Genomic DNA, 10,102 nt, shown 5'->3' with positions numbered 1-10,102 from the left:
TAAATTATTAAGGAGACAATATGAAAACAAAAACTGTAATAGAGCTTAGAGATGAAATTATGGGGTTCTTAAGAAACAACCCAGCCAAAATCACTGAGTCTCAGAGTGGAAAGAGGCCTCAGAGGTGATTTTAATCCAATCATTTAAACAAGGATCACCTTGATAACATCCCCAGTAAGTGATCCTACCATCTTTGCTTGATGACCTCCAATGAAGGGGAATCCATTATTTAATGAGGCAGCCCAATCTATGTCTATATAACTATGATTATTTTCTTTTGGTTAAGACTGAATCTGTCTCTAGGCAAATTCCACCCACCACTCCTAGTTCTTCCCTCTTAGGCCAAGCAATACAAGTCTAAATCTCTTTCCCTCTACATCCCTTCATATTATTGAAGAGAGTGCTTATCCTTGCCCCAATCTCTATCCCCAGCCTTCTCCATACCAACTTACCCATTTCCTTCAATTGGTCCTCCTGGGCATCATTTTGAGGCACATCATGATCCTAGACAATACCCTTTAGATGTTCTCTAGATCATTAATATCTTTCTAAAATGTGATACCCAGAACTGAACATAATACTTCAGTTTCAATCACAGTTGGCCATTATACTACAGAGCTATTACCCCCTTCTAATGCAGCCCAAGATGATAATTGCTTTTTTGAACATCTCCTGCTATTGAATCATTTTGAATTAATTTCATTGAAATCCTTGCATCTGTTACAGATGAAATACAATCAAGCCATATCTCAATGATACATTTTTCTTACGGTTCAGGATTTCAATCTTTGCCCATAAGATCCCAATCAACAGTATGACAAATTTTTCAAGTTAAGAGTACAGAGTGTATGTTATGTAATTCTTACTTCCAGATGGTTTTTAATCAGTCAAACAAGCATTTATTAAGCACCTACCTAATATGAGCTAGTGGCTAAGCATTATGTAAAATATTAGAAAGACAAAAGCAAAAATGAAACTTCCCTTGACCTATATGGTCTTAAATTCCAAAGGCTGCCACAATATGCGTACACTTAAGAGTATACAAAATAAATGTTTGCAAAATAAATGCAAAGTAATTTAGGGGGGATGTTATGGGATAAGCATTAAAAACTAGAGGGATCAAGAAAGGTGTCACGTGGAAGATGGCAGAGTTAAAGGACTCACCTAAGTTCTCCCTCAGTCCCCTCCAAATGCCTTTAAAAAGTGACTCTGAACAAATTCTAGAGCAGTAGAACCCACAAAGAGACAGAGTGAGGCAGATTTCCAGCCCAAGATAATCTGGAAGGGCAACAGGAAGGGTGTGTTGCACTGTGCTGAGAGAAGAAAGAAGTCTAGCATGTTCTTGCCAGTGCAGACCTGGCCTCAGAAAAGACATTGCAGAACTCAGGGGACTGAATCACTAGAAGTAGTGGCACTTTTCAAGACTTCACAGTTCAGAGATGCCAGAGACAACTTAGAAGGTTAGTGGGAGGGGTCTGTTGGAACTGGGTGAGAGAGAGGCTTAGTTCAGTGCAGGGCATGCCAATACAGCCCCAACCCCAGAAAACCTGAAGTAGGCCTTAAGAGTGACTAAATCAGCAGCAGGAGTGGTGGTAGTAGTGGCTGCTACTGGAGCTATCAGCCCATAGACATAACATGTGGAAGTCACCTATTTCCACTTCTGGGAGCCAAGATGGTGGAGTCAACAGTAAGTCTCCATGAAAAATCCCGAAAAAGTGGAGCCAGCAGAAAGACAAGGTGCAGTAGTCTTTTAGCTCCAGAGGCTGGGGGATTAAGAGAAAGGTTCCTCTTGCTGTTACTGAAGGAGATCAGCACAGGACAGGAGGCTTCGCAGCAAGGAAGTGGAAAGCCCCACCTCAGCAAACCAGTAGGAGATCCTGAGCTCCAGGGTGGTGGAGCAGGCAAGCTACCAGCTTCTAGTTGCCAGCACCTGAGGCCCCAGTACATTAAACCAGTAACCAGACTGGGAGGTGCCCATCCGTTGGGGAATGGATGAACAAGTTTTGGTATATGAATATAATGGAATACTATTGTGCTATAAGAAATAATGAGCAGGCAGACTTCAGAAAAACCTGGAAAGACTTGAATGAACTGATGTTGAGTGAAGTGAGCAGAACCAGGAGAACATTGTATACAGTAACCTCCACAGTGAATGATAACTAACTTTGATAGACTGATCTCATCTCAGCAATGCAAGGATAACAAGACAATTCCAAATGACTCTCGACAGAAAATGCTATCCACATCCAGAAAAAAACTATGAAGTCTGACTGTAGATTGAAGCATAAAATTTGTTCTTTTTTCCCTTTCTTTTATTGTTTCTTCTTTCTTGCCCATTGGTACTAATTTTTCTTTATAGCATGACTATTACGGTAATGGGAATTTAAGATTTTGCATGCCCCTTGAGGTTGCTTACGTAGCAGGAAGGTGTGGGGCAGGAAGGAGATGGAGATGAGTCTGGAGCTATCCTGGTGACTGGAAGCCACAACCATGGCATGAACTCTTTTTTTTTTTTTGAGCCAGCCAGAATTTCTGCTAAGGACTCCTACTGAGGACTGCCGGAGACAAGAGCTGTTCAGAGCGAGCTGCATGAAAGCCGTGAAGGCTGAGCAATTTCCATGAGTGAGGAGAGGAGGATCTTTGCCTGAGGTAGCCTGTTCTGTTTTGAAGGCTTGAGAATGTGGGTGTTTACTGCATTAACTACATGTGCCAACTCCTTGGCTACTGTGATGGCTTTCACTTTCTGGTTTTGGGACTCAGTTTTCTGGTATTTCAGTAAATGTTCTAGCTATGTCCCTCATGTAGAGAGCCTGTTACATTTTGTGATTAATAACCATATCAGCATATTTATTGTTACCATAGTATTTTTAATACTACATTGTTGTTATGACTAATGTGAAAATAAATTCAATATGGTTATACATGTGGAACCTATATCAAATTACATGCTGTCTTGAGGTGGGTGAAGGGGAGAGATTGGGAGAAAATTTGCAACTCAAAATCTTATGGAATTCAATGTTGAAAGCTAAAATCAACATTTTTTAAAGAAGAACAAAAAAGAAAGATCTCATGTGGAAGGTGGTAGATGAGACAAACTGAAGGAAACTAGGGATTTTTACCTCGGTAACTCACTCCACTACTTGTCACATTGGAAGTAACCTGCACTCCTGTGGCTTCTCTCTCTAAATCTCTAAGTGGCAGGTCACTCCAATAACCTCAATTTTAAGGAGGATACCCAGGCCAACCATGTTTTCATTCCTCTTCAGGCTCCAATCCTGGTTCTCTGCACCTTCTCTACCATGTAGCTTCCTGGAGTACTTTCATCTCTCCCACTCAGTCTTCCTCTTTTCATCTTCCTTTTATGTTTTCTTTCTTCATTAGAATATAAGTTACTTGAGATCAGACACTATTTTTCTGCTTGATTTTGTATTATCTGTGCTCCCCCCCCCAGTGCCTAACATATAGTAAATATTTGTTGTTAATAAATATTTGTTGGCTTGACTTGAGTGCATGCCAGGCATGGAGGAAAACCTGTACAAAAGTATAGAGATGGGAACTGTGTGAGAGATAGTATGTAGGCTGGTTTGTTCGAATTGCAAAGTTCATGAAGTGGAAAAATATATAATAAACCTGGAAATACAGGTTGGAATTAGGGTGGAAAGGGTTTGTATTTAATCCTAGAGGTAATACTCAAATCTATGCTTTAGGTATTTTACTTTGGCAACTATATGGAGGTTATAGTTGAACTTGGAATTATTTGAAGAAGGAAGATCAATTAGGAGTCTGTTTCACTAGTTCAGAGGTGAAGTGTTAGGGGCCTGAATTAGAGTTAATATATGGGTTTAGGGAGAATGACAAATCAAGGATGATTTTGAATTAGTCACGTTCTGTAATGGGAATAATAGTGTTATCCTGGACCCCCAAAAAGGCACATTTGGAGAGAAGATAATGATTTTTCTTTTTGGAAATGGTGAACTTGAGGTGCCTATGGTTCACTTTATTCAAAATGACAATAGAGTTGATGATGAGGGGCTAGAGTTCAGGAGAGATACTAGGGATGGATAGATAGATCTATCAGTCATCTCAATAGATGTAATGGAACTCATGAAAAATGGTGAAGTCATCAAGAAAGAGAATTACAGAGAAAAGAAGAGTGTCTAGGACAGAGTCTTAGGGTGTATCAATATTTATAGGGTAGAATATTGATATTGATAAAGCAAAGGAAACTGAGGAGAACCAAGAGATAACAATGTCCAGAAAACTCAGAGAGGATATTCCGGAGGAAAAGGTGACCAACAGTGATTCTTGTTGCATAAATTTCAAGAAATATGAGAACTTAGAAAAAGTCTTTGAATTTGGCAATTAAGAAATCAGTCATAACTCTGGAAAAGAGCAGCTGAGGGATGAGGTCAGAAGTTAGACTACACAAAGAAAGGGAAGTGAGTAAAAAGAGAGCATATAAAGGTAACAAAAAGATAACTTTTTCTAGGATTTTTGTCTGAGAAAATGAAGATAAATGTGAGGTGATAGCTTCAAAAGATGATTGATATCTACCATAAATGCTAGGGGAAGAATATGGCATCAGAAGACCTAGTAATAAAGTAGGAAAAATACTGGTTCTGGTGTCAGACAACTAAAATTCAAATATTTCATCTATTGTTCCCCATATGTGAATTAGGTATGCCACTTTATTTTCTCTATGCCTCATTTTCCTCATCTGTAGAATGGGGTATATCTATGATTTTTGTATATTGTCCTTTATCCAAATTTGCAGTTGCATATGACTCTTTCCAGATGAAAATAAAATCATTTTCTACTGTTGTTTGCATCCTTACAGATAATAAGAGTAACTATGAACCTATTTCCTTTTAGCCAAATAGCCTTTGCTCAGAGCCGGACTTTTTTTTAAATGTTCCAAATAATTGATTAAAGAAAAACAAATTGATACAACTTAGAGATCCAATTTCATAAGATTATACAAACAGAAAAATGTCAGTTTTTGGAAGGGCTTCAGGAAGATAGGCACACAATTTTTACCACTGGTAGAAATATAAATTAGTCCAGTCCTCCTAGAGAATGATTTGGAACTGTATCACAAAAGTTATTAAACTAGGCATACTTTTGGACCCAGAAACAAAGCTACTAGACCTATACCACAAAGGGTTAAAAAAAAAGGAAAATGAGGATCAATATGTAGAAAAATATTTCTCCCAACTCTTTTTGTTGTAGTGCAACACCTATTTTGAGTTTTATTCAGTATCTACTAAACTGAATCTCCTTTTGTCTAAACTACTCCCACACCTCTTAGAAATTACATTAACTCAGGCCATCAGTCCTAAAGTAAATACTAAACATGGACTTTCCTCATAGTATAATTCTACATAACTACCTGAAGAGTAGTGTAGTTTTCTGTGCAAATTATTTACTCCTAAATCACTGGAAGAATCTGTCTGATCAGCAGGTCAGAATGTGATAAAAGTAAATCCTAAAATCAAAGATTTAGAGATGAAAGGGACCCTGGAGTTCATCTAGTCTGGGACTTTTCAAATGCACATAGAAATAGATCCACACAAACCTTATATTGACTTAGAAAACCACAAATTAATATTATCTTTGTTCAATTGTATTTTTATTTTTTTGTTTAACATTTCCTAAGTGCACGTGTGTGTGTGTGTGTTTGTGTGTGTGTGTGTGTGTGTGTATTCCAAGATCAGGTCACCTCACAGATCCACATATGAAAACTAATTTAAGAGATCTGACACATTAAAAATTGAGATAGAAGAATCCTTACTCTAAAGCTGTATAAAAACAAGCAATCTTAGAATACATCCAATATACAGTACATAGTAAAGTATTTGTACTGAATCACAAGACAAATTCTAGGTCTTGTTTCTGTCTTTCCTATCTTGTGAACTTTCAACAAGCCATAATAGGAACCTTATCCATATAATAGAGGGCAGACACTGCTCAGAGTCATGAGAACTAAATAATTTATTTGTACGCCCATTTTTCATTGATTTGCTAATGAAGCCGATACAATGCAATATTAAATATAAGGCGTATTCTATAACTAGTCATGGAAAGAATTATTTGCATTAAAAGTTATTTGTAATAAATAGAGCTCTGGCCCTAGAGTCAGGAGGACCTGAGTTCAAATCCAGCCTAACACACTTAACACAAAAAACTAGCCATGTGACCTTGGGCAAGTCACTTAACCCAAATTGCCCTCCAACTAGCAAAAAAAGAGTTATTTATATTATATTTGTAATAAAAATGATTTATATTAAAAGTAATTTATCCTACTTAACCCCAATTGCTTTAAAAAAAAGTACTTTATCCTGTTGTTTCATCATTTCAAAACAAAGGATGGATAAAAGCTATGGTCCAGAGACAGTAACTGATTTTCCCAAGATCACACAGATAATAAGTAAGAAAGCAAGAATTTGCACCAAGGACTTCTATTCCCAAATCACATTTATATATATACACATACATATACACACATATATTATAATATTTCCATAATAGTTCACATATAACATAATATGTTATTATACACAAATAAATACAATATTTATTTGCAAGAATAATATATACATACATATAAGTATGTAAGTAGAATTGGTATGTACACGAACAAAGGTCAGGAGAGAGAGGAAATAATATCCATTATAGAACTGGGTAAAGCAAAACATTATATTTTAAATATTGAAGCCAAACAGTCAAACTGAATAAGTTATTAGGTTTTATGTATTTCCAATCATTCTTCCTCAGTATAATTTTGTTGTTGTTAGTAGCAATCTTCAGCTTATCCTACAGATAACTTTCATGATTTTTTTAGTCATGTAGGTTTTTATGAAACATTGCATTATGAGCCAATAACATCTCCATAGTATTGCTCTTTTAGGATCCAATTTAATACATTGTGTTGATTAGGTTCTTTTAAAGTAACTGAAGTGATATAGGTGTCTTATTTTCATTTCAGTATGAGTTTCTTGTGAGTGGAGCATCAAATTTGTTATCAGCCACTTTAATTGAAGGGCAGAGCACCTATTTTTAATTCACATTAATGAGTACTAGCAGAATTATTTAAATACTTGAATATATTGGTGGACACTATGTGTAACCTCTTAACCAAAATGCACAGGGAACATTATAAAAAAAACCATGACTATACATGAAGAATTTTAAGAGAGAAATAAATTAGTGGGATGGGTGCCATATATAAGATTTACTGTAATATTATTTTCTCCTATTTGAATACAGGTTTTAATTTAAATCAGTTCACTTTTAAACCCATACATATCCAGAATAGAAAATTACAAGTTCTATAAGAGACTAATGGAAAGAATTAATTAAGAACCAGGAGAAGGCATGAATTTCTTGGATTCTTAATGAAAGAAGAATAGGGGATGTCCCAAATTCTCCTCTCTGTTAAATTGTCACCAATATCCTGAAGCTACTCTTGGTCCATTTTTTACTGAGAAAAAAACTGAGCCATATTAAGATAACATAATCCCACAGGTGTTTTTGAGTCCTTAGGAATGCAGTCTCATGAAGAGACTTGTCAGGAAACACTAAACATATCCAGTGTGTCTCAGAATCTTCTGAGTTACTACCAAGGTTTGGTCATAGAAATATTTCTTCCAGGGCCCACAGAAGAAAAACAACCCAGCTCTGTCACTTACTGGCCCCTCCCGTGGTGTCTTCTAGACGTGAAATTAGCCATGTTGGCCAATTTAGAAATTTCCTCCCCCAAAGGGGAGGGGGGAGAAATATTTCCTTCCATTTCATCCTCCTAGCCCTTTCAATTCCACAAAGAATTCATGGTAAGAAGAAAAGATTGTCTGTCTAGACCCCAAACCCTGAGGCTATATCAGAGTTAGAGACAACATAATGTAATGAAAAGTATGCTGGAGTTGTAGTCAGGATGTCAGGTTAAAGCTCCATTTTAGACACTTATTACCTGTGTGACAATGGGAAAGTTGCCTAAACTTTCTATACCTCAATTTTATCATCTGAAAAAATGAGGGAGATAGACTTGTTGACCTCCAAGGGCTTTCTAGTTCCAAATATATGAAACTTTGATTCTGTGATTATCACTGAATAGCCTTAAGCATGTCAATGTGTATATTTCTGCCTCTGGAATATAAATTACATTTGAGGTTGCCATCTACTTAGAAACTCTGGAAGTCACATTCTCTTGATAGTGTCTGATTTCTTCTAGTGAAAGTCCAAGAATATAGTGGCCATGACCCATTCCAGTCTTCTCAAAAGTTGCCATTATTGATGTATTTCTTCATGCCATTGGATCCAACAAATAATTATTAAGTGACTGCTAAGATGACAAATGGCATAGCCTCTTCCCCCAAGGAACTTACTATTTAAGGAGGATACAGCAACCACACCAATATTTATGATAGAGTAGAATATGGAAGGTCTGGAAAAATTCCATAGTAACATGTAAAGATCTTTTTTTTTTTACTAGAGATGGGGGGGAGAGTAAGGGGACAGGGAAAACTTCCTGAAGGAGATGCCATGTGAGGTAATCTTGAAGGAAGAGGATTTCAATAAGTGCAGATATAGATAAAGTGAATTCCTGTCATGGTAGTGGTGATATAGAATTGCACAGAAGAGACCACAATGGAGTTGGGGACTGATATAAAATGATATAATTTTTAGGAAAAGCAGTTGGAATGAGAAGATGCAGGACCTTAAGGGTTAGAATAAAGAGTTTTTATTGATCCTCTAGGCAACAGGAAGGCACTGAAGGGCTCTGAGCAGGAGCTGTACTCACTCTGGAACTTTAGATATTGTGGCAGCAGTGTAGAGGGAGGATTGTAGAGGCATAAGACTTAAAATTCCTGATATTTTGTGGATTTGTGACTAGGTAATAATAGTTCATAGTGCTAGAGCTGAAAGTTTTCTGAGAGGCCATCGGGTCCAACTCCTTCCTTTCAATATTAGAGATGAGGAAACTAAAGCACAGGGAGGTTATGTGACTTTCCTAGGGTCATACAGTTCTACTTTGATGAAATCACACGAGACTATCAATGCAGAGATTTGAACCTGGCACTTCTTGACTCCAAGTCCTTTACTCTATCCACTATGAAACACTGTTCTTTCAGACTGGATAGACAGAAGATGGGCACACTAAGGTTGAAATAGAAATAATTTTGTCCATCCTCAAATGTGTAAAATTTCTTTTCCTCCAGTGTTCCCTTACTTTCAACTTCTGTATGTCTTGGGGATATGGTGGTAGCTTTTAACATTTAATTTCTAAGAGTTCATGTTACAGTGAACTTAACAATTCAGTGTCTCTTTTTATAAAACAGGAAGAGCATGCCCAAGGTGCAAAAAGTCAGAAATATATATACATGTGGCTTTTCAGTACAATGTAAAACCAACCTGCAGAACTTGCTTGATGTTGTTAATAGAATCAACCCTGCTGAATGTTTTGCAAGTTGGGAAAGAGCTTGTTGGCAAAGGTAGTTAATTACTCCTTTCAGGGAAGCTGTGTAGAGACATAGCAAATAGACAAGACTTTATTCTAGTTTCTTTCAACTTCCTTCTAAGGTTCTAGCGGGGAGATTTGTGCATATTTGGCTGGAAGACAGGAGGGAGAGGGAAGGGAAAAGGAGAGAAAGGAAGTATCTGGTAGTATTAATTTTCAGTGACTAGAAATATGCTCATTTCTGTCTTCCTTAATTGACTCCAAATCTATCCATTATTATTTAAAATGTATTATTAGACTTTAAAGGCTGTGGTAGAGGAGAAAAATAAGACTAACTGGAATATGTGAGTCAGTGCAATATAGAGGGTAAAGGGTTGGTTTTAGTCAGAAAGACCTGAGTATAACCCCAGATAAGTGACCACAGGCAAGCCACTGAACCACTCACTTCCACAGGAAAATATTTAGGAATATAAGTTACAGATGAATGGCAGAGCTGAACAAATGGAGGGTATTTCTAAGCTAATAGTCATAGAATTTGAGGCTTGGAAGAGACCTCTGTGGCCTTTTAGTCCAATCCACAAAGGAAAGACAGCCTCATTCTATAACAAATAGTAGTCTAGCTTTTTCTTAAAACTTCGAAGTAAGGGC

The sequence above is a fragment of the Petaurus breviceps genome, unplaced genomic scaffold, assembly GCF_028583685.1.
Source record: "Petaurus breviceps papuanus isolate PSGF00001 unplaced genomic scaffold, PetGlider_PUasm1.0 90822, whole genome shotgun sequence".
NCBI lineage: Eukaryota > Metazoa > Chordata > Mammalia > Diprotodontia > Petauridae > Petaurus > Petaurus breviceps.
Note: the sequence above shows the minus strand (reverse complement) of the source record.